Below are 27,150 nucleotides of genomic sequence, written 5' to 3'. Positions count from 1 at the left end.
CATCTCAGAAGGGAGGGACGATCCTCCTTGCAGCCATAGTACCCGGGCCCATCCAAGAGCCCGGGGCGGGGGTCTCTAGTCAGGGGTACGTTGACCGCCCCCTCCGCCCTAGGGGAGCGTCTGAGGGCAGCATTCTCCCACGCTGGGGCCTGCCCCCTGCAGCCTGGGCCCCTCCTGCCGGGAGCCCGGTGCAAACCCTGCTCTCTAAGACCCTTGTGGAGCCATCGTGCCTTCTGCTGCCTCCAGACATGGTGCCTTTGTCGCCTCCATGAACACTCCTGCAGAAATACTTACCTGGGCCTGAGCGTGCCGTTCTGTAGCTTTCCTGGGAGCTCCTCCCTTCCCGAAAGTCCCCACGCTCCCATTCCCTACCGCCTGACAGCGAAAGGGCCCCATGAGCTCCCATCAACCCCTCCAACCCGGAGCCAGGCAACTTAATTGAGATCTCAAATATGAAATACCAGCGTCTGAAAACTCCCACCTGGGAACCTCGGGAAGGATCGGGGCTGACAGGCAGATATTGACGTCCTGTCAATGGGCAGCTCTGGGGCCGCCGCCTCCCTGCTCAGCGCCCGTCCCTCTCTGCTGGGGGAGCCGCACTTGAGGAAACTGAGCGCCACCCCCACCCCACCCCAGCACAGTGTTTGGGGCGGACCCAGCAAGGACCCTGCGGCCAGCCCTTAGGCCCGTCCAGGGACCTCACAGCCACACTTGTACCTGGGCCCCAGGGCAGTCCTGTGAGGGCAGCCATCAGCTCGCCCACTGCACAGAGAAGGCTGGGCTGACACTCAGAGAGGCCAAGGGATTCGTCACAGAGCTGGGACTGCTAGGACGAGGTAGTTGGGACCTTTTTAACACTAGCTTCTGGGTCCACAGTCTGGGCTAATTCCCTACCATGTGACAGATATGGGGGCTTTTGTCCTCATTTCAGTCGAAAGTCTGCCTGGGCCTGTGGCTGGTCCACCACTGTCTTCCCTGCAGCGGCGCTCAGAGCCCACTGAGGCTCGCACTCCCCCACCAGCGGGATCCCGGCCACTGGGACAGCCTCTGGGCAGGGCCCCGGGAGCCCTGTGTGGCCAGTGCCGCAGGGAACACGTGAGTTCCCCGAGGCTGGGTTCCTTCTCCCTCGGGGCTAGTGATGTGAGTTGGAAAAGCAAGAGCTAAGCACACCCGGAACAGTGACAGTAATCAGGGCAAACATCATCTGGTAGCCTTGTCCCAGGCTCTGTTTTAAGTGCCCTATGTCACTGTAGTCCTACAGCCACTCTCTGAGGGAGCCACCAACGTGATCCTCCTTTGACAGATGGGGAAACAGAGGTGCTAAGCAAAGCAGCGTGGCAGAGCAGGGATCGAGACCCAGGAGTCAGCTCCAGTCTGCTCTACGTCACTGTGCTCCCCCGCCTTGCTGGGCACGAGCAATGTGAGAGCATCTGCAGTTGAGGAGGCGACGGGCATGTTTGTTTATTGAGCACCTGTTATGTGGCATGGGCGTCCGCATTCATTGCTCCATTTAACACAGAAAATGTCAGGACACAGAAAATGCACTAAAAGCCCAGAAGTTGTCTCAGCGTCTCGCCACTTTCTCCTGGGAAGCAGACTCTAATACTGTTCCCATTACTGCTGCTAGTAACAACAAAAGATGAAGAGTAGCTGATATGAGGGCTTACTCTGTGCCAGGCATTACTTTGAGACATCTAAGGGGGATATCTCATTTAATACTCTCAATGATTGTCAGAAGGTATTTGCTATTCTGTCATTGCCACTTTCCAGATAAGAAACCGAGGCACAGAAAGGTTTAGCTACTTTCCCAAGGATGCCCAGCTAGTAAGTGGCAGAGCTGGAGCCAAAGCAGGCAGTCTGGCCCAGGGCTCTGCTTCTGGCCACTGGGCAATGCTGCATCTCAGACACTGTCCCATCTTCCTGTGCTTCCTGGGTGGCTGTGTAGGGCCCCCTGTCTGCTTCCCGAGTCAGGGGAGATCGCAACGCGATGAAGCCGCAGCTGGGCCGTGCTGCCGATGCAGGTGTAGCGGGGCAAGGCTGCTCCCTGGCAGGCCGCTGGCACCACGGAGGAAGGATCAGGCGTGGCAAAGCTTCCCACTGTGACCAGCCCATCAGAAACAAGAACGAGCCCGCTTCCCAGGCTTGTCACATGAAGAGCAGGAAGCTCAGCTCCTGGCTCCTCTGCCCCATGGTGTGTGTATGTGTATCTCGGGGCAGGGGAAGTTGGGGGAACTTCAGGAGAGCCAGAGCCAGCTGACTCAAGACAGCCCCGGCTGGCAAGGTCAGGTTTGCCTTGCTAATAGCAATAATAACCAAGTCACTGAGGGATTACCTTGTGCTGGGAAGTTTACATGCATCATCTTATTTAATTTCCTGACAACCCCCCGAGGAAGTTATTATCACTCCCAGTTAGAGAAGGAGGAAGTGAAACGGTTTGCACTCTCCCTTGGGGGAGGATGGCAGGGCTGAGGGGAGATGGGATCCACTGGGATCTGGAGCCCACGCTTCTTAATCAAAACCCAGACCCCTCCCTGCTCCCGGCACCCAGTGGACAAACTGCATGAGAAAGGCATGCAAAATGGGCAGGATTCAAACTCTAGTGACTGCAACGGGGAGTTGTGCCTCCATGTGTGTGCCCCCGTTCCCCTATGACGCCCCCAACAAACCACCCACTATCCCCTAAGCTGGACCTGGGGAGTCCGGGTTGCCCCTTCGCTCCTGCTCCCAACCTGTCACTCCGGTTAGGAGGCTGCATGTGTGCGTGGAGCTCCGCCTTCTACTCCACACGCACGCCTCTGCTCAGGCCGCTCCCTTTCTGGTCCGCATGGACACAGCAGCCCCCAAGCGGGCTCTCTGCCTCAGCCTGTGCTCCCTGAGAGCCCACTGTCACACCACCATCTCCAGAGCACTCCGCCTAAAACACGGCTCTGGCCGTGCCCCCGTCGGCTGAGACACGCCCCAAGAGCTAGCCGTGATCTATAGGAGAGAGTCCAAGCTCCTTAGCTGGGCGCCCAAACCAGTCTGCCCTCACGTTCTTGTCCTCCCACCCACATGCCCGCTGACTTTCCCACGTGCTTAAAAACTTGCCCAGGTAGGAAGACACCTCGGAATCAGCCAGGCCCTTCAGGGGCAGCAGGCACACTTACAGGGGGATAACTGAATACCTCATTTATAAAGGGATGCAAAGAGGTGGCTAGGGTTTGGGGGACAATAGGGAACACGCAATAACCTGGGGTTAGTGGCGATTTAGCTGGTACCCCCTCCCCACCCCCAGGTCCACCCAGGAGACAGAATACTGTAGGTCAGTATGACTCATGGTGTGGCCCCCGATGGATGCTGTCTATGAACTAATGTCCCCCTTCCGTGATCAAACGGTACAGAAGTTGAGAGTGAGTGTTAAATTGTTATAGCAATTCGGCATTGGTTGTCACATTCAAATGCATGATGATTTTTTTCTGATAATTTCTTTCTATTCTTACAAAAGCACTGGTCTGCAACAGATTGGGGAAAAGCAAAACTGGTCCTTCACGACGGACAGCTTGAGGGGCACCGGCCCAGAGCAGGCTTTCGCAGCCTCGGTGCTGTCGACACTCTGAGCTCTGCCAGTCTTGGCTGTGTGGGGCTGTCCTCTGCATTGTGGGATGTTGATGGCATCCCTGGCCTCCTCCACACACTAGATGCCAGAACACGCCCCCAGTGTGACAACCAAGTCTCCAAACATTGCGGAATGTCCTCTGGGGCAAAATCGCCCCTCCCTGCCTCTCCCCTGATACACACTGAGAGCTGCAGTCCCCAACCCACAGGCTGAGAACTGGTACTGGTCCGTGGCCTGTTAGGAACCGGGCCACACAGCAGGAGGTGGGCGTCAGGCATGAGAGTGACGCTTCATCTGTATCTACAGCCTCTCCCCATCATTCGCGTCACAGCATTAGCCCCGCCCCCTGTCAGACAGCGGCGGCATTAGATTCTCGTAGGAGCGGGAACCCTACTGCAACTGTGCATGCCAGGAATGTAGGTTGTGGGTTCCTTATGAGAATCTAATGCCTGATGACCTGGGGCGGTGATGCTGGCGCTGGGGAGCGGCTGCACATACAGATCATCATTAGCAGAGAGGTCTGACTGCACAGTAAATGTGATGCACTAGAATCATCCCGAAGCCATCACCCCCTCCCCTTGTCCATGGAAAAATTGTCTTCCATGAAACCGGCCCCTGGTCCCAAAAATGTTGGGGACCGTTGGTCTAGAGAATTTGGTTGAGGAGCAGAAGCTGCTGGGCCACCTCTCAGGGTGGGAAGCAGACAAGTAAGTAGCCCTGCCTCACTCCCTCCCTTCTCTGCCCCACCTCCTGCTGCTCTCCACCGCTGCACCCAACCAAAAGCCCAAGTTCACGGGCGCACTCTGTTCAGCCTTCTAGTGTACACAGCAAGGAGGAGGAGGGGACAAAGGACAGTAACTGGCTCAGCCATCAGGTCACTGCCCTCTCCGTGAAAAACACGTTCCTGCAATCCTGATAGATTGCTTTCCGTCATGTAAACTAGCACCATCTCTGTTAGCAGAAAACATGAATTGCTATTTTAAGTTGCTCCAACGTGTTAAATTTAATTAAGCTCACAAGCTCTAAAAGATAATTTGAAACTGCAACCTCAAGCATTTACCCAGGAAAAACAAAACAAGCACAAGCGGCTGCTTCTGAGTTGTTTGTCTTTCTTTCTTTCTTTTTTTTCCTGTTAGTACTCGTTTGGCGTTTGTTCGTTCAGTTTAACACTAACAAACACATCTACAGCTGCTAGCAGAGGTTGAAGAGATCGCAGGAGTGTATTGGTTATTGCACTGTTTGCTCTCAAATCTGCTTTCCCCCTTCGCCTGCCCTACTGAGCGCCGTGGGGAGATACATTTGCAGGCAGGCTGCTGGCCTGTTGCTCTGTTCCTGTGCCCTCGGGCTGCAGGTACAGTTGGCCCAGGGAGGCAGTGGAGGGAGACCGGAGAGGCCAGGTACCTCTTCCTCTTTTTCTTCTTCAAGTGGTTTCTCCCTGTCAGCCCCTGAGTCCCCTCTGTGATTCCAGCTCCTGGGTTCTGGCTCCTGGCAGACACGCATGCATCTTACTCTCTGGTCATGCCATCTCCTCCCGGGGTCCCCCAGCCTTGCATGGGGGTGGACAGGTGCTAGCGGCTGCCTGCTGTTGCCAGTCTCTGTGACACCTCGCCGTCCCCTGGTTGACTGTGCCATCTCCATAACCCAGTCCCTGCGCTGAATTCCCTCTTTCAAAATCTCTGAAGTGTTATTTTATTTTTCTGACTGAATCATCGATGACACAGGAGCTGACATGGACCTTGATGAGAATATTCTATTAACTTATCATTACTTCCTCATACTTGGGGAAAAATGATCATGACTTGATGTCAGCAGCAGCACATCTTGGCTGGACCTGGTGGAACTCCAGCTCTAGGAAACACTTTTCCACCTTCCTGGAATCACTCATCGCGCCCCAAACTAGCCCACTTGATCCCGTCGCACACAGCATTCCTGTCCCTTTTCTGGAAACCTCATCTCTGTCTCCACCCGGTGACTTCGTCCTTTAAGACCCGACTCATGGATCACCTCTGACCTCACCAGAGCTTCCTTCTCTTCCTTCTCCCTAGACCTCCTTCCATGCGTCCCCCTGCAGAGCCCTTCTCCAGGGGCTTGTTTGTGCCTTTCCCTTGAGGACAACTTTGTATCTCTACTGCCAATCACGCTGCCTGGCCTGGAGTTGACGCTGAGTAAATATTTGCCCTATGGCTGAGCAGTGAGTGAAAGCGCTTTGTTAAATGTTAAGGCCTAAACAAATGTGAGGGATTCTTATTTCAATGCAAAGGCTAGCTGTCGGGAATTCCCAGGCACTGGCTGCTCCTGAGATCTCCTTGGAGAGGTGTCATTCTATGCCCTCGAGGCTCAGGGCAAGGGCTCCTGAAGACCTTTCAGGGGTGACACAGGTGTGTGTGTGTGTGTGCGCGCGCGCACACACCAGAGATGTGTGCGGGGTATGTCTGTGCATCTAAGACATTCCATTTGTCAGCTGAACGTGTGGGCATTCGTGACCCGCGTGTGCGTGTCAAGGTGTGGGTGTTCACACACACGGCAGGTCAGGGGCCTGGTCCCAGGCAATGTTAGTCACTGTTCTGCCCCTCTTCCCCCGGCCAGCCCTGCTCCCCCAGAGGCTCCCACATCTCCTGGCACTTCTAAGATGGCCCCTGTGTGACCTCTCCCAGAGACCCTTGCAGGCTAAGCCCGCTCTTTCCTGATGGAACAGACTTGGCCCCCATAAAAGGCATTTGGGGCCTCAGGGAATGGGGACAGGAGGGAGTCTAAGAGATTCCTCCAGGGCCTCGTGGCAAAGCCTGTGGGCTGACTACCAGACCCACTCTCCCCTTTCGTGGCCTCCGTGGCCTCCCGCCAGTTTCCCAGCCTCCCTTGCCGCGAGGTGTGTCCAGGCGGCACCTTCTGGCTAATGGGAGGTGGCGGAAGTGGCATGTGTCCCCTCGGGGCCAAGCCTCCACGAGACCGGGAGTGCCTTCCCCACGCCTTCCTCCCCTTCTGCCAGGGGACCCTGGGCTGGTGATGAAAACCCGGCCGGCCCGAGGGGAGGTGGAAACCAGGTGCCCGAGTCTCCGCCTAAGGAAGGTGGCCACTCACCTGCTGCACCGCCCTGGGCTGTGAGGGCGGCAGAATCTGCCGTGCTGCAGCCTCACACGCCTGCAACCCTCTGCAGCTGCCTCCCCTGACTAGCACAGCGCTGCAGGTGAGAGGGGGGCAGCCCGAGGGGTTTGTCACGGGCAGGCGCATGCGTGCACGCGTGTGCATGTGTGTGTCTGTGTAAGGGGACAAAACTGACACTGGTTAGCAAACGCCGCCTGTTTTATCCGCACGGTTCCTCCAGCCTGCGTTGTCCTGCCAGCTCCCGGCGCAGGCTTTTTATGTGCTCTGTCCTCTCCTCCCCTCCACCAATGGTGGCGCCACTGCCGCTTGCTGGGCCCCAGCACTAATTTGGAAAACACATCGAGCGTCCCCCACTCCACCTCCCGGCCCTGCAACCCCATCACCGGCTCTTCACAGAACCACCCGCCTGCCAACCGCTCCGGCTGGCCGCCAGATCTCAGGTCGTGTGGCACAGCCCCAGCAAGCAGGCGGCCCTGAGTCCCCAGCCTCTCCTCCTTGCTGCGAGCCCCAAAGGGCCTGTCTGCTTCCACGCACTCACTGCAAGGCCTGGAGGAGACCTGGCTGGTCCTTCACAATGTCCTGAGTGCTGACTATGGCACGAGCCCTCGGCAGGCAGGGGCTCTTTGATTCTGCACACCGAGTCTATGCGGCAGGAATAATTATCCCCACATCACGGAAAGAGAAACTGAGGTGCAGGTAGAAAGGACGCCTGCTCAAGTTCACACAGCTGGAAAGTGTAAGCCGGGTCCGCAGGGCCACTGAGCATGGCCTTCCCTGTCCTGTGTTGCGGAACTGAATCCAGCAGAATCGGGTTTTAGCAAGTCTTAGAGTGAGACCAACTGTTTGACAGCAATTTAAAAAGAAAACAAAAACCATATATTACTTTACAATGAGCACTTACTATATGTCGAGCACTGTCCTGAGTGCTCTCCATGTATTAACTAATTTAATCCTGGTAGCAACCCTATGACGGAGGTACTAGTATTATCCCCATCTTACAGATGAGGAACTGAGGCTCAGAGAAGTCAAATGAGTAAGGTCTCACAGGAGAGGAGGTTTGTGCTCAGCTAGGATTTGAACCCAGCACTTTCACGTGTCCTCAAGTCAAGCTCATGACAACCCCGGCCAGCACGGTTAACGACTGTGCTCCCCATTTTAGAGACAGTGGTTCACTGAACGGCACTGAGGTCACATAGCTGGTTAGGGTCAGAGCTGGGACCCCAGTGAGTGACGGGGTGGTCTGGCTACTCCAGCACCCAGGCCAGGGGAGGTCTGAGGAGGCGGGGGCCGCGTGGGTGTCCGCGGGCAGTTTCCAGGCAGCAGGGGCTGCTAGAGCCAAGGCCTCGAGGCTGGGACGGCGAGGGGGGGTGGCGCGCTGGAGCAGAGAGGCGGGAAGACAGAGCAGTCGGAAATGAGGCCACCAAGGTAGTGGCCAGAAGCCAGATTCTGGAGGGGTGATGGCAAATACGCTCGTTCTTGTGTTCTAACCCTGAGGATTAGCTGCTGGGTGCCCGTGTTAAGGAGGATTCTGAGGCCGTGTTTAAAGTCAGGGGACGGAGTGCTATAGGTCTGGGCGGACCTGTGTCTCAGATTTGCTATTTCTAGGACAGAGATCAGAGCAGTTAGAATTACCAGAATTACTGGCACAAGTTGTAGAGTCCCCTCTCCTGGTGACTGGTGCCAAGTGGTGTCCTTCCCTAAACACAGGCCCCGAGTGACAAGGAGGGCAGGCAGGTGGCTGCGGTTAGAACGGGATTGTCACGGAGCTGGTGTGACTCAGTGAGGGCTCCAAGCATCGGAAGCCTCTTATCAACTTCCAAGTCGGGCTGGTGGCCAAGGGCCAGGGCCAGGGCCTGGGGGCTGGAGGCTGGGGGCCAGGACCTGTCCCTGCTCTTCTGCCTTTGCTGCTCCTGAGAACACGGTGCTCCCCAAGGCACCCCGGCCTTACTGGCAGTGACTTCACCTTGTCATCCAGCGAAGGAGCCACGTTCCTGCCAACACGGTTGAGATTATGAGGCAGAGCGCTCCACCCCACCCTCAATCCACAGGTGTGCCCAGACATCCGTTCCCACAGCCCTCGGAAGGGCAGGAGGGCCGGCATCCACCCCTGCTGAACTGGGGCTTCCTCCCTTGCCTCCTCCCCCAGCCTCATCTCTGCAGTCAGAGGATCCCGTCCTTCCTCTGCCCAACCCCTCCCCGCACTCTGGGAAGCTCGTCTCACGTGGCCGGCAGGCCCCACACAATCTGCCCGTCACCTCTCTGATTTCCTCACTCCCTCCTCCCCCTTGCTCACTCTGCAACCTGGGCTCCCTGCTGCTTCTTGAACCTGCCAAGGGTGCTCCTGCCTCAGGGCCTTTGCACTGGCTGTTCCCTTTGCCCGGATGCTCTTCTCCAGATATCCCTGTGCTCACTGTCTCGCCCTTTCAAGTCTCCAATGCTGAGTTCTCAGGGAGCCCAGCCCTGACCACCCTGTTTAACACCTGGGCCTCCCCAAGCCTCTCACTCTGCCCTATTTCCCCCATTGTGCTTTCATTGCCCGATAGGCAATGTCATTTACTTATTGTGCTTACTGTTAGCCGTCTGTCTTTCCCCCTTCCATGCCAGCTTCCTGAAGTCAGGATTATTTTATCTGTTTTGTTCACTGATATTTCCCCAGCAGTTAGAACAACACCGGGCACATAGTAGGCCCTTGGAAACATTTGTTGGATTGGTAAATAAAACGAATGTTCTGTATCTGCACTGCCCAATACAGTAGCTGCATGTGACCATTTCAATTTAACTTCTAATTGATTAAAAGCACATAGAATTAAAAATTCAGTTCCTGAGTCATGCCAGCCAGATTTCAAGTGCTCAGGAGTCACATGTGGCTGGTGGCCACCACACAGGATAGCACCGCATAGAACATTTCCATCACCACAGACATTTCTATTGGACGGCGCTGTTCTAGAACATGCAGAGCAGCCCTGGCCATGTGCCCCATAGGTGGTATCAATATCGTCATTTCCTATGTGAGCCCTGACACACCAGACAGCCGGGCCAGTCCAGGGATGTCGTCCAGCTCAGGCGCAGCTCAGCCAAGGGAGGACTTGGTCATGGAGGCTTCGGCCCAGGCCTGGAGCTGCTCTCCCAGGCTCGGGAAGCTTTGTCCCTTCTTTGTGGTTCTTCCAGCTTCCCTTGACTCCTAGGACCTCTGGGTGCAGCGTGATCTCTCTGGGGTTCCCCCAGGCCTGGCTTAAGCTCGTCTGCCCCAGGAGTGCTCTGTCACGCTCAGCCTGCACCCCAGCCTCTCCCCACGGATCCTTCCCGCTGCTGCCTCTCCTCCCCCATGGTCCTCAGGCGGGGCCCACGCTTGGTCACACTGGGACATAGGCTGCCTCTGGTCCTTTGTTTCCATACCCTGTTCCTGCTTTTTCACCTCCCACCTTCAAGCCAAGCCTTACACTTCTGATGCATCTCCCTGGTAAATTCAGTGGCAATGACAGAGGTCAGCCCTCCCTCCCAGGAATGTGGCCATTAGAAAGGGCAGCTGACGAGGCTGCAGAGTTTGGTGTTCGTGCGTACGGACTCTGGGGCCAGACCGCACGGTTCAAGTCCTGGTTCTGCCACTTAAGCAGCAATGCCTTTACCTTGGGCAAGTTTCTTCACCTCTCTGTGACTTAGTTTCTCAGAAATATCCTATTTCTGCAAAACAGGGGCATTCATAATCTCTGTCTTAGAGGGTTGCTGTGAGGATTCAATGAGTCATGATTCACAAAGCACCCAGGTCAGCGTCCGGCACGGAACGAGCTCTACACGGGGTCCGTTACACAAAGGAGTGGGCAATGCCTAACCCACTTAGCCCAAAAGAAACGTCTCTCTGATGGCGGAGAGCCAGGCCTCGGGGATTTGGGGCAGGTAAACCTCATACAATCCAGAGACTGGGCGGTTTGGGCAGTGACTGATCTAGGCTGGGCTGGCAGGAAGATATCTCAGCTTAAACACTTGAACACTCTGTCTCCCTCCCACCCCCCAGTTTGACTCTTTTTCAGAAGACACGTGGCTCAGTGATTGCAGAGGTTACTGGAAATTAGGCCAAAGCGAGCCGAGCCCCGGCAGGCTGCCTCTGTGCTTACTTCCCCGGAGTTTACCTGGTGACAGGTGAGGATCACGCTTGGGGAGGCCTGGCCTTTGCTCCCTGGCGTGGGTGGCATGGCAGACCCAGCTGTCTGGCAAAGGTCTGGGAAGGTCAGCAGCCCCAGTGCGGGTGGAGATGGCTTGTCAGGGAGGCCTTCCGCCCTGCTCCGTGGGGCTCCTCCATGCAGAGGGCAAACGGGAGGGCAGAGCACAGGCGCTGGCACTGGGTTCAAACCCTGGCCCCATTGCCGACCAGCTGTGTGGCCTTGGGCAAGCCACTTAACCTCCCCATCAAGGGAGAAAGATGATTGAGCCCCTCACGGGGTTGCTGTGAGGACTGGGTCAATCCCTGTAATTTGAAGGGAGTCTGATCCCTAGTGAGCACTCAATTTATGCTAGTGACTGTGACCGAGGTAGCCGTCCAGTGGCCCCAGCGAGGCCAGAGCAGGGACTCCAGGCATGAGGCCAGGTACGAGTGCTGGTGGGGCAGGTACCTGGCCGGGCCCGGGAGGCCCGCCGCCTGAGCTCTGGCAGTGTGTCTTGGCGCAGGGCGCTGGGACCAGCTTCCCCCATCCACGCGCTTCTCCTGCTGACTCGCCACAGCGTCCGCTGGCCGTTCCTAGTTCTCCCTCTGCCCTCCCTGTTCCCAGACTGCAGGAGCTCGGGCGGGAAGGGCCCTGAGAGCCACCCTGGTCATCAGAGCCTCCGTCACAGGCCTAGGGCTGTCAGCACCTTCTGCTCACACACTCCCAGGGACTCGCCAGGCCGCCCTCCCGGCTCTGCACAACCCAGAGTGGCTCAGGGGAGGCTGTGGTCTGAAGGCCCACGCCTTCCTCCCGCCAGCCCCAACGCCACCCCCGGGCCGCCCGGACAAGCCCGCGTCGTTCCCTCACATGTGGTGTCCGTGCTTCCCGAGTGCCGGGCAGCTCTCTCACCCACCTGGGTTTTCACGTCTCCGGATGTGCTGTTTCCGTTCCTCCCGACCCTTTGCTCTTAACGCAGTGTCCCGCCTGCTTCCTGGCTGCTCCCCGCTGATCGCAGGCCAATTTGCCTTTGGCCCTTTTCCCCCGGGGGTGGGAGGGGTCTGGGCAGCAGCGGACGAGTCAGACCCCGCGCCCCACTGGGATAGCACCCTTCTCGTGAGCGCGCCCTCCCTGGGGGGACATCGGATTCTCGAGCATCCCACCGGGGCTCACGCTGAGCGGGCTGCCAGTGGACCGGCCCTGTGCTCTCCCCAGGGCCGCCTTGAGCCTCGTGGCTCCCACTGTCCCCAAGCAGGGTCCCGATCACTGCTGGCGGAGCCAGGCGGGGGAGCTCCCCAGCCCATGTAAGCCTCTCTCCGTCTCTGTCTCCTCGTTCAAGTCTTTACAGTATGGAACTGTTTCTGTATTTAATTGTCCTTAGCTTCCAGTCCCCAAGGACTGGGTCTTAAGAGGCAAGAGTATGGGCTTCGGAATCAGACAGAAATATCTCTTTGGAGGCCAGTTCTGCCCCTGTCCAGCTGTGAAACCAGGGTGCCTGGTGCCAAAAGGTGGGGACTGCTGCTCTAGACCATTTGTTGCCTCTCTCCAAGCCTCAGTTTCCTCACATGTGAAATGGGAGAGCAATACCAGCCTTCTGTGCTGGGTGTGAGAAATTGAGTGCAAGTAGGGATAAACATGTCTGCTCTTTCCCCGGGCCATTTGGTAGCACAAGAATGATGACTACGATGATGATAGTTGTCATTTATCTCCTAGAGGAGCTGAGCAGAGCTTGCTCAACAACAATTCATCACTTAGAGAAAAGATGCAGAAGGTGTCAGATCAATTATACCTTGTTGTAAACATAGACGTGTGCAAAATGAAGATTCCCCATCAGACGCGTCCAAGAGGTGTGAGGACAACCTGCAGACGCCAAGTCTACACCACCTAAGGGTGAGCCTGATCGGATCACTCACCCCATTTGATAGACCTTTAATTTCATGGGGGCATCACAGGCCAAAGGCAGCTCCAGCCTCCTTCGAAATACTATCACCTCTGCGTGCAGCTGTCTTGGTTGTACGGGCACAGTTGTAGCTCCAACTCAGGTGGTGCAAATGCGATATATGCAACCTCAATGTTTGTACCCTCCCCATGCAAATTTTGAAAGAAAAAGAATACTATCACAGTGCTCACTTGGGCAGCACTTATACTAAAAGTAAAACCACGCAGAGATCAGCACAGCCCCTGCACAAGGAGAACATGAATTTGTGAAGCGGTCTATATTTTTATGAAATTTTGATACGTGTCACAACTTGGATAAACCTTGAAGATCTGAGGCACAGACAGACAAGTGCTGTGTGATTCCACTTATAGAGATGACCTAGAGTTGTCGAATCCATAGAGACACACAGGAGAAGGGCGGTTGCCAGGGGCTGGGGGAGGGAGAAATGGGGAATTTCTGTTTAATGGGTACAATGTTCCAGTTTGAGATGATGGAAAAGTTCTAGATAATGATGGCTGCACAACAGTGTAAATGTACTTAATGCTACTGCTCTGTACACTTAAAAGTGGCTAAAATGGTAAATGTCACATTATATATATTTTACTACAATAAAAAAATGACAAAAAATATCCCATCACAAAGCAAATTCTGCCTGCTGGGCAAGACAGCAGAGGTTGTTGGAGATGTATTTGTCACTCCAGTGAGGCTGATGAACAAACACTTGGGTGGCAGTCACCACTGCAGGGCTTCTTGGTTATGTTGTCCTGGCCCTGGCTGGCCCTGTCTCGCCTGGGGCAGGGGGCAGCACTTGGGGAGGGGTCCCGGGTGGGGGAGAGTGGCCCCCTGCCATCTGCCTGCTCCCGTGCATGTGTCCTGAGGGCTGAAGCACAGGGCAGCCCCAGAGCAGGCCCTGGGAAGAGGTTGCCAATGATGGAGCGTGGCGGTGCACGCAGCGGGCCGGGGTTCGAGTCCCACTCTGGCACTGACTGGCTATGTGGCCCCCCGCAGACTGCCCAGCCTTCTCTGCCTCAGTTAAACAGCAACACTAGCACCTACTTTGTAGGAATACCGTCAGGTTAAATGAGGTCGAACATTTAGCACGACACCTGGCAATAAATGAGTGAACAGTAAACACTGGGTTTTGTTTCGATGACAATAATGAAGTCAGCAGTGACTCCTAGTCTTAGTCCATTCAGTTTAACAGAATATCACAGGCTGGGCAATTTATTTAAAAAACCCAAAATTTACTTTCTCACAGTTCTGGAGGCCGGAAGTCCAGGATCGAGGCACCAGCGATTGGTTCGGTGAGGGCCTTCCTGCGCAGGCAGGAGGGAGAGGTGGAGCTCCCTGCCTCATAAGGGCCTGATCCCACCCACGAGGGCCCTGCACGGTGACAGATGCACTTCTTAAAGGCCCCGCTTCTTTACACTATCACAATGGGGATGAGGCGTTGACCCACGGCCGTTCAAACCACAGCACCCTAAACACAGCAAGCCAGGGTGAAACGCAGTCCTCAGGGTTTCATGGATGGGTACTGCGGCCTCGCCTTCCCCCCAGTTATAATCCTCCCCTTGTGTGAGATCAGAAGCTCTTGGAAGAAGGAAACCGTATCAGTCCCCAGGTTGAATCTGTGCTGCAGTGAAGGGCGCTTACCGACCATGCCGTGCTAGCTGAGGCACTTCACAACTCTGAACCTCCCTCAGTTTTCTCACCTGAAAAATGGGTTCATAATATCAATCATAGGGTGTCTTTGTGAAAATTAAGTGCGATGATATTTGTTCAGTACTGAATACAGCGCTTAGAATATGTTTATGCAAGGAAAAGTAGCCACGATCACGTTTGGATTTGGTGTTTGAAGATCAGGATCGAACGTTGCCCCCGCCGTCGGCCAGCTGAGCAGTCTTGAACAAGGAGTCATCACTCCTTTGTCAAACGGGAACGGGAACGCTGCTACCCAGTCAGGACTGAACTATGACCTTTTTTCTTTTGCCCAGATTCCTTTCTAAGAGGACAGGTGAGTCACACCTACAAATAATAAAATCCCACTGAATGGGTATTATTAGCCTGAAATAATGTGATTTACTTTCTTTTTGTTGTTTTTTTTTTTTTTTTTTTTTTTTTTTTAGCATATTATGGGGTTACAAGTGTTAAGGTTACATATATTGCCCATGCCCCCCTCCCCCCCTCGAGTAAGAGCTTCAAGCATGTCCATCCCCCAAATGTTGCAAGTCTTACTCCTTGTGGTTGTATATACCCATCCCTTCCTTTCCCCTCCCGACACCTGATAAATGTTACTCCTATATGTCCACTTAGGTGTTGATCCGTTAATACCAATTTGCTGGTGAGTGCATGTGGTGCTTGTTTTTCCAATCTTGAGATACTTCACTTAGTAGAATGGGGTCCAGCTCTATCCAGGAATATACAAGAGGTGCTATATCACTGTTGTTTCTTAAAGCTGAGTAGTACTCCATGGTATACATATACCACATTTTATGAATCCACTCATGAATTGATGGGCACTTGGGTTGTTTCCACAGCTTTACAATTGTGTATTGTGCTGCTATAAACATTCGAGTGCAGGTGTCTTTTTCATAAAGTGACTTTTGATCTTTTGGGTAGATGCCCAGTAGTGGAATTGCTGGATCAAATGGTAGATCTACTTGTATCACTTTGAGATATCTCCATATTGCTTTCCACAGAGGTTGAACTAGTTTGCAGTCCCACCAGCAGTGTAGGAGTGTTTGTTCCTCTCTCTCTGCATCCACACCAGCATTTGTTGTTTGGGGACTTTTTGATAAAGGCCATTCTCACTGGAGTTAAGTGATATCTCATTGTGGTTTTGATTTGCATTTCCCTGATGATTAGAGACATTGAACATTTTTTCATATGTATGTTGGCCATTATTCTGTCTTCTTTTGAGAAGTGTCTGTTCATGTCCTTTGCCCATTTTTTGATAGGGTTATTTGATTTTTTCCTTGCTGATTTTCCTGAGTTCTAAGTAGATTTAAGTTATCAGCCCTTTATCAGATGTGTAGCTTACAAAAATTTTCTCCCATTCTGTGGGTTGTCTGTTTCCTCTCTTGAGAATTTCTTTGGCTGTGCAGAAGCTTTTTAATTTCATTGGGTCCCATTTGTTTATTTTTGTTGCTGTTGTGATTGTCTTTGGGGTCTTCTTCATAAATTCTTTGCCTAGGCCAATGTCTAGAAGAGTATTTCCAACATTTTCCTCTAGAATTCTAATAGTTTCACTCCTAAGGTTCAAGTCTGTTACCCAGCGTGAGTTGATTTTGTGAGAGGTGAAAGGTGTGGGTCTTGTTTCAGCCTTCTACATGTGGCTATCCAGTTTTCCCAGCACCATTGATTGAATAAGGATTCTTTTCCCCAGTGTATGTTTTTGTCTGCTTTGTCAAAGATTAGTTGGCTATATGAGGATGGTTTTATATCTGGGTTCTCTGTTTTGTTCCACTGGTCAATGTCCCTGTTCTTGTGCCAGTAAAAAGCTGTTTTAATGACTATAGCCTTGTAGTATAGTTTGAAGTCTGGTAAATTGATACTTCCTATTTTGTTTTTATTGCCTAGGATTGCTTTTGCTATATGGGGTCTTCTCTGGTTCCATACGAAGCATAAAATTATTTTTTCTATATCTGTGAAAAAATGATGATGGTATTTTGATAGGGATTGCGTTGACTCTGTAGGTCACTTTGGGTAGTATAGACATTTGAACAATGTTAATTCTGCCGACCCATGAGCATGGTATATTCTTCCATCTGTTTACGTCCTCTGCTATTTCCTTCTTCAGTGTTTCATAGTTCTCCCTGTGATTTACTTTCTAACCTGATTCCTGCACAGCATCACATGAGACACAGAAGCCCCCCTTACCTAACCCAAGCTTCCTAGTGACCACTGTCTTTACTCAGCCATCCTGTCCCCTGACCCCAGGTCTTCAGAAAGCTTAACTCTTCCAACCAATTGCTAACTAAAGAATCCCTAAAACCCACCCATGACTTGCAGGCCCACCACCTCAAGATGTCCCACCTTTTAGGGCTGAGCCCATGTATCAGGTTTATGGTTTTACCTGTGATTCCTGTCCCTATGAATGTATAAAGCCACACTATAATCTGGCTGCCTCGGGCACATTTTCTCAAGACTTCTCGAGAACTTGTCCCCTGGGCTGTGGTCACACACATTCGGCTCAGAATAAACGTCTGTAAATTACTTTAGAGTTTGGATTTTTCTGTCGACGCTATGCCACGGGACTGTTGGGAAAACCTGCTAAGATATGAGGATGCAGTTTGCAAGAGGCAAAGCGGCCACAAATGCAAGGCGTTGCGTTTTATAACGAGGACACTCAGCAGCTGCGCATGAGTGACAGAGAGACTTCCTGGCACTTCCTCGGGGACTGCTCCGAGCTGCCTGCTGGACACCGGCGTGCTGAGTTGCTGCATCATCCTGCCCACCGGCTCACCCCGTGAAGAGATGCCCTCTCCACCCAGTGGCCAGGAGGCGCCCACTCAGCACTTCTCTGGGCTGTGTTTCTGCTGATTCTCCCCGGACGCCTCTGTCTCTAACAAGCAGGCTGGCCGGGATTTAATTAAGGGTGGAGAGAGTCGTGACCTCAGGTGGGCAGCAGGGAGGCCACTCTGTCCAGCCAAATGGAGGCCCTGACACAATCCCAACCCTGGTGCCAGCAGGAGGGAGGGCAAGGGAACAGAGCTGTCCCCACCCACCATCCTCTCATCCAAGCTGGATGGACGAGGCTCGAACTCCCGCTCTGTCCCAACTTGCTGTGCAAACACGGGCAAGTGACTTTCCTTCTCTGTGCTTCAGTGCCCACTTCCGACATTCTAGAATTCCACAGGAACATCCCTGGAAAGGAGTGGTAGGAGCAAGCGGAGGCAGGAGGTGGGTGGTGCATAGCATCAGAGGGCTATTGGAGTGAGGACACCAGGTCCCCAACCCTGAAAGCGCACAGGAGTTAGCACCTGGGCTGTGGGCTGCACAACGGACTGGCTATATGTTTACTCTGTTACTTAACTTTCTGGAGCTTCAATCATCTTATTTGTAAAAGCAGTTTGCAAACTCAGTTTGCAGAGTCATATGAGAATTAGAAATGATGTATGTAAAGCACTGGCATACAATATAGACTCAAGAAATTATTTATGTATCTAGTGACTGCTTGCCTACTTAATTATTGTCTACCCTCTGTCTGTCCATCAATCTATTATCTTTCTTTATAGACAGCACTAATGCCGTCCAGTGCACCCCTCTGCCAGCAGGACCTCGCATGGTGGCGGAAGGTGAGCCATCTGGGGCATGTGTGGTCCTGGGGGTCTGGGCCCTGCCGAGTGGGCAGATGACAGCTGTGGCATTTATCCATTAGCCAGGAGCTTTAAGGGGAGGCCGGCCTGGCCTAGCGGCGCACCATCCCCGTTTTGTCTGGGAATAACAGAATAGAGCCACTACACGCGCTTCAGCGTCCCTGGAGGGTGGCCATATGGGCCTGTGACCTTCTCAGTCTGGAAGCAATCATGTGGGTAAATCATAGACTTACTCTCATCTGGAATTTTCCTGGAGTCTCTCCAGCGCTGTTTATCGGGGTACATGGGTCTGAAGCCCCAGAAATTGGCCTATTCAACTCCCTCTCCTGCTCCAGCTGGGGAGAGGCCACGCTGGGTGGCAGGTGGGAGTGAGGCTGACGATTCATACCTGCTCCTCTTGCACGTCAGGTGGAGCCCAGTTGGGGCCTGGGGAGCTGCGTGTGCCCATTGGCCGGCGTGTGCGTATAGGACGTGAGCACGCGAGTGCGAGTGCACGCCCATTGGCTGGTGTTTGTGTGGGCGTGTGAGCGTGTGTCCACTGGCCAGGGTGGAAGCAGCCCTGTGTGCGAGCAGAGGAGGGAGGAGGTGTTGGCCTGAGGCCGTGAGCATCTGTGAGCACGTACACGAGGGAGGGCATTTGAGATTGTCTACCCTGCGCTCGATCTGCTCCAACCACCCTGGCCTCCGGTGGCTCCCCTGAAGCTGGAGCCCTGGGGACTTTGCCCTGGCTGTTCCCTTCGGCTGGGGCGCCCTCCCCACACTGCGTGTTGGGCTCACCTCCTCCAAGTCTTTGCTCAGTCTTGCCTTCTCCGTGCAGCCTGCCCTGCCGCCCTGTCTAGCATTGCAATTTGCCCCCCGCTGAAGCACCCCGCCCCGTCCTGCCCTGTGGTTTGTTTTTGCAGGCCCTTACCACCTCCTGGCACCGATGTCATTTACTCCCTCTGTGACTGATGCCCATCCCCCGAGAGGACCAGGCTCTCCAGTTGTCTTGCTCACTGATGTGTCCCGAGCACCCAGAAGGGGAGCATTTATTTGACCGCAAATTTGCCTCAGCTTTCTCATCTGTAAAATGGGCATGATCACAGAAGTCATCCACTCCGTAGGGATGCTGGACAGATTAGATGAATGAATGTTAAAAGCACTGAGACTAGAGGGTGGCACACGGTTCAACAGATGTTTCCTGCCACCACCAAGCTCTGCTGCAGTCTGCAAGCAAGGATAGCACGAGTGATCTGCGTGAAGGACTCAGCACGGTGGCAGTCACCCCGGACTGACGGTGCCTGGTAAACACTTCCCGGCCCTTTCCTGCCCCATCCCTTAAAATTTCACAGGAAGGAAAATTCCCTGACCTTCCTGAGCCATGGGAACCCATGTTTTGGGGCCCCTTTTGAGTTACCAGTAAATGTATTATCTTGTTTTGTTTTTTAAGTCAAGGGAGGAAGCCAGTGAGCCCTCCCCCTGCCCGGCCCTGGGCCCCATAGGTGGTTAACAGGCTGTGACTGACAGGACCTCTTCTGACCGACTCAAGGGCAGCTCAGACCCTGCAGGGCTTGGGTGCCGGTCCTGGGGTCTCGCGCCCAGATTCCTCTCCCAGCTCTGCAGCCCCTAACAGGCTTCGAGGCCGGGGCAGCTCCCACCCCTGCTCTGGGTCTCTGCCCCTCTCCTTCCTCTGCATGGGGAGGCAAGAGGAAGAAATGGAATTAGACCACTTGTTAGGTAATGTCCAGACTCCTTCATTCTTCCAAGAAATTTCCGTGGAGCACCTGTGACGTGCCAGGCATTGCTCTGGGCACGGGGGACAGCAGTGGCCCCAGGGACACAAGTCCCTGCCTGGTGGAGCTGACATCCTTGGCGGGGAAAGGGTGGACAGTGACTTATTGGGTGCGCTAGGCAGTGGCCTGCGCCATGGCGGGAAGGAAGAGCAAAGCGGGTGAGAGCGCAGGGAGCGTGTTGGGAGTCGGGGGCGGCCAGCTTTACGTGGGTGCTCAGCCACGGCCTCGCCCAGCAGGCGGCATCTGAGATGGGGAGATCTTACGTTCTGGGGCGCTATGAAGCTCAGTGATTCTTAGCGCTGCTGTATTCCAGAGACAGCACTGTTTGGGGCACCCGGAGCCCCTTCTCATCTTTTTCTCCACCTCTGTGCACACTGACCCCCAGCGGCCGCCGTGGGTGACGTGGCTGATGTGGCTGCCACACAGATCAGCCAAGTCCCCAGGAGTGGGGAGTGATTCACCGCTGTCTTTATTCACGGTCCGGCATTTCTCAGCTCCCCTGGCTATTGCGGAATAAATACGACCTTTTATTCTTCACTTTGCTTAAGACTCAAGGTCAACAGCCTGGCTGTGATCTACCGGCTGCTGTCTTCACTGGACGTCCCCGAGCCGGGAGGCCGCGCGGCTGTCGGAGATTCATGACGCCACCCCCCAGACCCGCCGCCGCCTGCCCTCGGCGCTGGGCCCGGCCTGGCTCAGCCACGGTGGCTCTGGGGGACGATGGCTCATGGAGGGCAGAGCCCAAGCCATGAATCTCCCCTCTCTCCCCCCAGCCCGCCCGTCACTAGGCTGAACTGTGACCGGGTTTCATTTCAGTCTGGGAGGCGGCGGCGACGGGAGGCAGAGCAGCCGTGGTTCAAATGGCGAGTTATAAATTAGAACGCCCAAGACACGGCCATCGCTTTTCCCCGCGTGGAGAAAGGGCAGAAGGCGCGGGCCGGCCTGCCTGCCGCGACGGGCTCCTCCAGGCCCTCTCAGCAGCGGCTGCCTTCTGCCTTCAAAGAACAGACACCACCAGCACTGCCGGAAGTCCTCCCGCTCGTCTAACCGAGAGCCCACCGGGAGCACTGCCCTGCGTCCTCTTGTTTCTCCTGACTGTGGGCTGGTTCACATTGCCCCGGCTCCCCCTGGTAGTTCCGAGTGACCACAGGCTGGTGTTTTCTGGGGTTGTTAGTAGATCAGGTGACTCGGAAGGGGACAATGTGGAAGGGAATGGCATCGCTGGCCTTTATTTTGAGGACATCACCTGTGCCTCCCAGACTCCCATCTCACTCCTCTCCCTCCTAACTCGTGTCCTGGGAGGACGAGGAGTGGCCGGGAGCTCGAGGGGCTGAGGTTTGAATTCCGGCTCTGCCATTTCCCAGCTGGGGGACCTGGGGCAGCTCACCTGCCCTCTCTGACTCTGAGAGTCCCATCCTGTGAATCAAAACAGCCACACCTGCAGCCCAGGGCGGCTGCGACGGCGCGTGGCACAGGTGCTGGCTGTGCACTGTCCAGGCCTCAAGGTGCAGAGCCTGGACCCAGCCTGCCTGGCTCCAAAGCCCAGCTGGGACTCCGAGGGCAAGCTTCTCAACCAGTTTCTGCCTCGGCTTTCTCACCTGTAAAATCAAGATAATAACGGCACTTTCTCGGTCAGGACGTTGAAAGGATTAAGTGAGCTGATAAACAGAGACCACTCAGAGCAGTACTGGCATGGAATAATTTCCCAGAAAGGTTGGCTCTTATAATTCCATCATTGTTGGGGGAGGAACCACCTGTTTTTACTTGGTACTTTTGGTACTAATTCCATCAATTGGCCTCGTGATTTATAATCCACTTATTTCCAACCAAAGATATGAGATGACTTGCAACATAAAAACACATAAAATGAGACAAGTACAATTTGTCGATGTTTTATTGAAGATCAAAAATCAATAAAAAGGGTGGAGCTGGGAGGCCGGGCTCCCCAGGATGGTCACTGTGACACTCAGGCCCTAACCTCAGTTAAGAGCCCCGCATGAGCACAGAGGTGCCTGGACCACTGTCTCCTGAGGACAGCGGAGGGAGGAGGGGCAAGGTGGCGCAGAATAACGTGACGTGATGGGTGGCTCTGTTAGGGGCCGTGTATGTGGACGAGACAGGGTGGGCGGAGGCTGCCTTCAGATGGGGTGTCACCCGCTGGGGAGGGGCTTTCTCATCCTCTTTGTTCCGGATAGGCTTCGTCCAGTGTACTGCCCACTGCTGGGCCCTGCACAGGCAGAGAGACTTCAAAAACCTGCTACGGATTTGAGGCAAGGGACCAGGAGTTGCACCACAGGACACACCCCAGGCCTTGTCCTGCTCCAGAGATAAACGAACGTGGCAGCCTTTACCTGCAGGGCCCCTCATTCCTCTTCACTGATTGAGCTCCTACTTGACCTTCTGGGTCACCTCCTCCAGGAAGCCTTCCCTGACCTCCTGGGGCTGGGTCAGTCCCCGAGGACCTGCTCTCCACTTATACTTGCGTAGCATTTATCACATCCGTAGCTCCCGAACCAGTGAGCGTCTCCTGGCGTGGTTGTTTGGTGTTTGTCTTCTTGGGGGATGCGAGCCGCAGGAGGGCGGGACTGCCCTGCGCGCCCCGCCTCCCCATGTGCAGCCCAGACCTGACGTCACAAGCACAAAATAGACACCTCTTGACCGACTAGAGGTGAAGGCAAGCATGGAGGAAGGCGGTGGGGTAGAATGCTGAACCGGAAAAAGTAGCCTTGGGTGGACCATGAGAATTATCTTCAAAAATTAAATGGATCCATTATGGAAATAAATCAATTTTATTCCTGGTGAAGATCGAGGCAGGCTGTAAGGATGGGAGGTGGGGGAAGATGGCACCTGCCAGCAATGTGGGCTCTTGGAAAAGAGGAGGGGGAGGTTTCTCGTCCCTGGAAGTTGTTCCCCCACAGGACCAGCCAACACCTCGAGGAGGTGGTGGGAATGAGGAGGGATGGGTAGCAGGCGTGGTGGGCACCACGCAGGGTCACAAAGAAAGCAAGGGGTTGGCCTGGATGACCTTGAACTGACCTTTCTCACCCTAAAGTTTTTTTTTTTTAGTCTGAGAATAGCAAGAATTTTAAAGACAAAAGAACTGAGTTCAAGATAGTTGCAATGAATACGCAGCTGGAATGGTCCCAAGGACGTTGGTCCTGCCCTTCCACCCCTGGGCTCTCTCATACCCTTGGCAACATGTCCGCACAGGGGAAATGGGCTTTGAGATAGCCCATTTGAGGACCCTCCTGACTCACTTCCTCCTGCTGCTGCTCGGGCTGCCACTGTGCCCTCCATCGGGTCAGCATCCCCTGTTACCCAGTCCCAGAGGAAACCACTTCAGCATCTCCCAGGTATCTGCCCATTATAGCTGCAAAGAAGTGCATTTCTAATGGTGGATTTAAACTCTCTGATCTGTGAAGGAAGTGCATTTAAAACAGGGTCCTTTTCCTATGCCCATTCTGGGCAGTGTGGAGAAGAGTAGGGCTTGGGTCCAAACCCAGGCGCTCCTGCTTTCCTGGCCTGGGGGAGGCAGCCCCCACCCTACGCACTGCTGCCGCGGATGGAAGGTTCCTTTCGCCCCCGAGGGAAAGGGCTGCTGAGCACCAGCCAAGCCCACCCGGGAACTTTCAAAGCCTCCCTGCCGCACGCAGACCTTCCTCCTAGCAACAGTCAAAGCTCCAGGCGGAGAGCAGGGCAGCCTTGGGAGGCAGCCTTGGCACGGGCTCACACGCAGCGGCATTTTGACGGGTAGTAAAAATATCTCTCTGGTGTTCAGTGCTGGCTGCCGCCGCTGCCGCCATCGCGGCTTCTGAGACCCTGTCTCCACGCCCAGTGCCTCGCAGCCTCTCCGGCTACTGCGCCCGCCTCGGGGGACAGCCCAGTCCCCACGCCCCCGACCACGGGCCACCCTTACAGCCCACAACTGCCACCTTCATGGCCAGGGCCAAGCACCAGCAGAAACTCACTTAAGGGCCACTGGAGAAGGTGATTTATTATCAGAAATACTGCAGTGCACGCCTAATGAGCTAATTAAACGAGAACATAAATAATTGCTCCCTTCCAGAGTATGAGGCTGGGGGTTGGGCGCGGGGGCGATGCCCGCTGAGGAGCCGGGGCGGCGATGGGGTGAGGGGCCTGCCCTGCACGGGGACTCAGCCCCTCTGCTCCACTTAGGGCCGCCAGCTGGGCCTCAGTGAGGCTCCCGGGCCAGGCAGACACAGGCCCGAGGATCCTGCCAGAAAATTCGTCACAACATGCTGCTTTGTTCCCTGCCCAAGCGTTTCCTGCCTGGTCACACTCCCACACCCTGATCTCCTCCTGCCCAAACGGGCAGAGATGGACGAGGCCCTTCTCCCATCTTACGGATGTGGACATTCAAGGGCAGGAGGGTCTCAAGTCACCGCGAAGACGCCTGCATCCCTGGCCTCCCTGCTTCTGCCCCTGCCCCCACCCCTGCCCCCACCCCTGCCCCCTGCAGCGACCAGAATCTTGTGTCTTAATCGCATCATGCCGCTCTCCTGCTTCAGTCCCCCCAGTGGCTCCCATCTCATTCAGGATCAAACCCAAGGCCTCACCATGGCCCCCAAGGGCTCCATGACCCAACCCTGTCCAGTCCTCTGATGCTGCGGTCCCTGCCCCTGGGCCGCGGACAGGTAGTGGTCAGAGGCCTGTTAGAGACTGAGCTGCAGCTCTCTGCTCCCCCATTCATGGAAAAATTGTTTTCTGTGAAACTTAGGAATGGGGGGTGCACAGCAGGAGGTGAGATGCAGGCGAGCAAGGCCTCACTGCATTTACAGCGGGCCCCCATTGCTCACATCACCACCTGAGCTCCGAGACCCCCCCATCCCCCGCCCCATCTGTGGGAAAATTATCTTCCATGAAACTGGTCCCTGGTGCCAAAAAGGTTGGGGACCACTGCTCTAGTGCATTCCCTGCCACTCTTTCTCCAGACGCACCAGAATCCTTGCTGCTTCTCCAGCAGGATAAGTACATTCCTACCCCAGGGCCTTTGCATGTGCTGCTTCTCCTGCCTGGCTCGCTCTCCCTGCATTCGAGTCTCTGCTCCGATGTCACTTGTTAGCAAGGCGATCCCTGACCACCCCTATAAAATAGCAGCCCTCTAGTCTCTGCATCCTTACACTGCTTATTTTTCTTTCTAATGCACAGTCTTAAAGCTTTGTCTCTCTCCCCCATGAGAACGCGAGCTCCTTAAAGACAAGGGCGTTTGCCCATCTCTTCCCAACCATGGGAAGAGATCTTGGCCAGATGATAAATATTTGTTGGCTGATGAAATGGATATCTGGTTCTAAATCCAGAGTCTTCCTCGCCACGGTCATTCCTCCCCTCAGAACTGGACCCTGGCTCCCCCCACCAACAGGGGGAAGCCCGAGGCGATCACGGAGCACTGGCTGCGGAGCCCCGGCTCCACTGCGGGACGTTGCAGGTCACATCACCTCCCTTCCCAGTCCACTCGCCTCGCTGTAAAGGAGTGGCCGAGGCTGGGCGATTCGCACGCGAAGCAGGTCTATTCGGCTCACAGTTCCGCAGGCTGCACAAGAAGCACGCTGCTGGCATCGACCGAGGGCTTCAGAGTGTCTAGTCCTGGCGGAAGGCCAAGGGGAGCAGGTGTGTCACATGGCGACAGAGGGGCAGGAGAGAGGAGGAGGGGCCGGGCTGCTCAAACAACCAGCTCTCTCCCGAATAAAGAGAACTCACTTGTTCCCTCGGGGAAGGCATCCAGACAGTCATGCAGGGCCTGCCCCCAAGGACCCAAGCACCTCCACCAGGCCCCACCTCCTTTGAACATTGGGTATCAAATTTCAGCATGCGATTGGAGGGGCCAAACTTCCAAACTCTACCACTCCCCATGGCCGAGTCCTCCTCTGTCAAGTGACAATCAAGGACCACACCTCAGAGGGCTTGCGCGAGTACCAAATGGGAGCATGCAGGGAACATCTTTACAACGGTGGTAGGGCGCGGTAAGCACAGCTGCAGTGCGTGACATTCATGGCCACCCACCAAGCCCTCTTGCGACCTGTCTGAGTAAACCTCCTATCACTGCCCCAGAGCAGTGGTTCTCAAAGTACGGCCCCCAGACCTGCAGCATCAGCGGCCCTGAGAGAAAGTACTAGAAATGCCGATTCTCAGACCCATGCCACACCTGCTGAATCAGACACGCAGGGGCAGTGTCCTGCATCCGTGTGGCAGCAAGCCCGCCGGGTGGTTCTCACCTCCGCTCAGGTTTGGGACCCTCTGCCCCAGAGACAGCCTTTCTGCCAGGAAAGTCAAGGGTGGCAAATTGAATTGTCGGTCCTGTTTCTTTACTTGCCTGTGACAAAACAGCATGTCACCCTTGACAGTGAGGAAAGTGCATTGCCCGCACCTCGACCTCGGCCACGTAACTTGCTGCGGCCGGTAGGATTCTGCAGATGTGACACCAACAGAGCCGGACATTAGTTTCCGCACTTGGGCTCACCCTCCTGCATTTGTGCTCTTGCCATGACAGAAACATACCCAGAACATAGCCACTGTCCCGCCCCCAGGGCTCCAGAACAAGATACACAAGGAAGATGTAAGTCGGGCCTGGAGCCTGAAGCCAAGCGCAGCCTGGCCCAGCGAGGGTGAGACCAGCTCAACTCCAACCAGCGTGCAGGCCCATGACTGCATTAAAGAAGACTCAACACGAGTGGTGCTGAGACACCTAGAGTTCGAGGCTCTCATGCCGCAGGACTGTGGCAGCGTCTGACTGAGGCACGGGGCCCTCGCAGGGCCTGGACTGGGCCTGACCAGTCCCGCCTCTGCCTCTCTCCTCACTGGTTCCAGCTAAAAGAGTCGCCCCTTCCCTCTTCCTGCCAAGGCCCACTTTGGCCCAGGACACGGCTCACACTCCACGTCACTTCCCCTGCTCCCAGAGTCCCCGAGTCCCCGGGGTACGCTCCCCCCGCCCAGAAATGAGCCTTGCCTCCAGTTAGCTCTCAAACAAGCTCAAGTGGACAGACTGCACCGAGAAATCCATTTGCAGTTTAACCTTTTAGGGGGCCGATTACTAAACTGAAAAGCTCCTTAACCTGGTGCCACCACTGATTGCCTAGTTGGGAGGTTCAGCATTTAAGGTCTCGGTGAGGCCCCATCTCCTGACAGGACCCCGGGCCGGGGGCAGCCCCACGGCCACGGTACGGCCCGGAGCCCGTCCCCGTAGCCCACCCAGGCTAGACACAGCTCTCCTTGGTAGACAGCTAACAAGTCCACCCGTCCATACCGCACACCCACGCGGCCGGCCCTGCCT

At 55.1% G+C, this 27,150-nt stretch overlaps 1 protein-coding gene and 1 non-coding gene across 2 annotated transcripts in view; one reads left to right on the top strand and one right to left on the bottom strand.

The window, feature by feature from the left end:
- The window catches only part of LRFN2 (leucine rich repeat and fibronectin type III domain containing 2), a 56,272-nt gene that overhangs the window by 17,040 nt on the left and 12,082 nt on the right, over window positions 1–27,150 (bottom strand). The window lies entirely within an intron of this gene.
- LOC142871240 (U6 spliceosomal RNA) lies at window positions 12,956–13,057 on the top strand. Its single transcript, XR_012919500.1, has one exon. It is a non-coding gene; the product is annotated as a U6 spliceosomal RNA (small nuclear RNA).

Source organism: Microcebus murinus, chromosome 5, assembly GCF_040939455.1.
Source record: "Microcebus murinus isolate Inina chromosome 5, M.murinus_Inina_mat1.0, whole genome shotgun sequence".
NCBI lineage: Eukaryota > Metazoa > Chordata > Mammalia > Primates > Cheirogaleidae > Microcebus > Microcebus murinus.
The sequence above is the reverse complement of the archived record's forward strand: the minus strand, read 5'-3'. Positions and strand labels throughout refer to the sequence as shown.